The following is a 3,867-nucleotide window of genomic DNA, read 5'->3' as shown; positions in this document are numbered from 1 at the left end:
TGGTTGTTGCTATAGGGACACTTGAAAATAAAGAAGTGTCTTTGGAACTAGGTCTTGGACAGCGGTTGGAAGAAGATGGAGAAGCAGGCTTTAAAGGGATTATATTGCTACAAATGGAGCCTTATGAATAACAATTCTGATGTAAACTTGAAGGACAGGCCAAATGGAAAGGAAATTGGAGGGGAAAATCCTTGCAGTGAAGTAACAAGGAATTTGATTGATATTCATGAACACTCATGGAAGAATAAAGTTAAGCATGATGTAAAACCAGTGGATGAAGTGTCTGGCTGGCAAGGCACTCAGATGGCTGCCCATTACTTTCAACTACATGGAGAAATGGCATGGGAACAATGGCTTGACCTAAAGGCAAGATGTATAATTAAAAGGGAAACAGCAGGAAGATTAAGCACATTTGTGGCCTGTCCAAAAAAGAGCAAAATGTCCATGAGGAGAAGGTGCGACTCTACAATTGTTAGCTAGAAAGACTGTCATGGAGAAAGGAAGCCAAGTGCTATGCATGGGAATATTAGAACAAGGCCCAAAGGGCCTCTTGGAAATCTGAGAGTTCACAACAATATGGACGTTATATAAAGCTAACATCTGGACACAGCCTGTGCCTTGCCCCAGTATTGTATTTGGGAACAGATATGCATTTTGACATCACCTGTCTCAAGAGTTCTTTGTGTTATTTACTCAAGATCTTAATTAATCACCTTCAGTCACTTCTTTTGTATTTGTAACAACTCTCTTCCCTTGCCCTCAGCAAGGCCTATTTGACTCCTGCAGACACTTGAGTCCTGTGTACCTCCTTTGTCTGGGGTGTTTAAATAAGGCCCATTTTATTGTTATGGATTTGATCCACCCAAGCATCTTATGTGTTCCTGGTTCAGTTTGATAGACTCATAAGTAATAATCTCATAACTTATTAAATATGTTATTAGTCTGCCTTGTGATTTCACTGGACAGATGGTAGTGTGAAGTTCTTCTGCCACAGCACTGCACTCCAAATGGAGCAGACTGCTGTTTTATTCAAATGAAATCATTCAGGGGAAGGGATAGCCTAAACACGACTGTTCTGAACAATATGGAATAAGTCTGGGTTAGGGCTCAGCCTGATCTGCAAAAGTGGCTTCCAGCGAGATTTCTGCAAGTCCAGGCTGAAGCCTGCTGTGAAGGAAGAGCTGCTATAGAGAGTTTCCACTAGGAAGCCAAGTAAAGCCGTGGGAGTGTGTTGTCACTGGAGACCCCAGGAAGGTAAAGCCACCACAGGAGAGCCACAGACATCAATGCACCACTTAAGAACGCAGCCACATCAGCTGCAACCGTTAGTCATGGGGGGTGAGGCTTCCTGAGGCCTTCTGGGTCCACCCCAACCGCAGTGCACACTGGGACTCTCAGTATCTTTAGTATTTTTCCTGCTGGTTTATACTCTCATTTCACACGGATTCTTCTTTTTCTACCTCTCTATTTCTCCCATTTGGATTAAGAATGATAATCCTTGCCCTATCCTGCTAAATACTATTTGAAATACTAGTCACTTTTATATTTTGACTACAATTTTAAATATTCCAAATACTAGCTTAAACACTATTTTAAATTTTAATTTAAGTGCTATTCACTTTAACATCTCACAGCTACAAGGAGTTTGCCACGAATCCCAGGTGAGATTTCAGGTGAGCTTTGAGTGATTCTCAATTCGGTTACAACTGGGAATATCAGGTATGGATCAGACGTGTTTTGCATTGTAACATGGATGTGAATATTGGGGGCTGGGGACAAATGCTGTGGTTCAGAGACTGGTAGATGTGTCCTCAGGTCTAAGTGGGACAGTACTGAGCTGCTGGAATATTTAAGAAGGAGGGATGAGTGGACAGTGGTCTTTGATGGCGCTGCTCTCAGAAGGGACTAACACAGTTCTCTTCAGGACCCTGGATAGTTCTTGTGAGTGTGGGTTGTACTGCAAGACTGGTCTCAGAACCCCTCCAGCTTCTTATTTTACAATGTGATCTCTTCTGCACACAATCCTTTACAAGGGGGCCCTCCCCATGTATATAGATGTGGTCTGAATTGGTTTTTGTTTGTTTCTTGTTTTCTTTTGCTTTGCTTTCGTTTGGTTTTAGGTCTCTTGATACTGAATCTTGCTAGGTAGGCCAGGCTGGCTTTAAACTTTTAATCCTCCTTCCTTAGCCTCCTGAGTCCTTGGGGTTACATGCTGAGATCTTTGATTATGCTTTATAAGGCTGTAAGAAAAATCACCAGAAGTCAAAATCAAGGCTTCTGTTATTAATGTAACTATTGTATTAAACAACACCTGTATTAAACAACAGGTGCCAGCATTCTTCATTGTGAGCACTGTGACTCAATGCTGCCCTTAGAACATTCCCCTATATGCTGCTTCTCTATTCATGCTAGAGGGGTAGAGGATGATTTACCTAATTCCCAAGCCTCTCAGTTTTTTTCATCTCTAAAATTGAGAGATTGTTACCTATCCTGCCACCTTGCAGTAGTAATTTTAAATTAAATGGGGTCATTTTCTTTCTCTTTTTTTGTCAGCCATGGGTCTTGAACTCAGGGCCTGGGTGCTGTCCCTGAGTTCTTTAGCTCAAGGCTAGTGCTCTACCACTTGCGCCGCAGTGCCACTTCCAGCTTTCTGGTGGTTGATTGAAAATAAGAGTCTCAAGGAATTTCCTGCCCTGGCTGGCTTTGAACCATGATCCTCAGATCTCAGCCTTTTGAGTAGCTAAGATTATAGGTGTGAGACCAGCTAAATGGGGTCATTTTCAAAAAGAATTTGTACAATGAGATTACAATGTAGATGTTGGTGTTTTAAAGATTATTTGTGACTTCTGATGATAAAGCAGTATTACAAAGTGTTCTTTTGTTCTTTGTCTCTCGAAAAGTAAGCCTTCAAGGCTAATGATTAAATATAATGAGGGAAAAAATGTTGTGAGTCGCATTTACTCAGATCTATTGCGTTTCTGAAACTGCTGATGTTCAAAGAGAAAGGATATTTCATTCAATGGCTCTGGCTCAGTTTCTACTGCGGGCCACATGTAAGTGTTTTCCCCAGTACTCAGAACTTTTCCTTTGGAAAAAAAAATCACAGTCCCAAGAAATACAGCAGGAAGTGGCTTTGGAATCCACAGCCCAGAGGCCATTTCCTTGTATTTAGACTTACTGGTGAAAACATGAGAGACAATGTGTTCTGTGTGTTCAATGCCAACCACCCTAGGGAAACCAGTCCTTAAATAGAGGGATTTCTGTGTTGGTGAGTTTCCTGGAGCCAGATGTTTCAGTAGAGAACTGTTTCTCACAGTCTGTGACATATCAGTCGTTTTAGCAGAGTTGACTGAAGAGGTACCTGCTTCATACTTTGGTCTTATATACATCCCCTCTACAATACTCCAGAGGTACCAGTTTAGATGATATGTAAAAAGATGGAGACTTTGGAAAGAATTGACAACCAGTTGGTGGCCACTGACCTTTGTCCCTTTATTTCCTTGGTAGCACAGCATCCTATACCAAGTGGTCTGGGTCACGGTGGCATTTCCTGGGCTGACCCCTGGACCAGGCCATGAGTCAGAGGCATCAGATCTGCAGGTGCCAGCATTCTTCATTTGCTTTTCCATCTCCTTCATTTGCTTTCCCTTGCAAACTGGCTAGTGAATATAAATGATCCAAACCCTAAATTCCTGGAATGACCTCAATCAGGAGAGAACACAGCTGGGTGTGCTTTGTTTTCCTGGAGAGCAAGACTATGCTCTATTTCCAAGTCTAACCTTCCATTTCTCAATCTCAGATTCCTGCTGGGCACTTGTTCATCTCTTAAGACCAACATCTCAATCATCCTAAGTGAGACAGAGAACT

Source organism: Dipodomys merriami, unplaced genomic scaffold (assembly GCF_024711535.1).
Source record: "Dipodomys merriami isolate MVZ:Mamm:240054 unplaced genomic scaffold, mDipMer1.0.p SCAF_12, whole genome shotgun sequence".
NCBI classification, from domain to species: Eukaryota; Metazoa; Chordata; class Mammalia; order Rodentia; family Heteromyidae; genus Dipodomys; species Dipodomys merriami.
Note: the sequence above shows the minus strand (reverse complement) of the source record.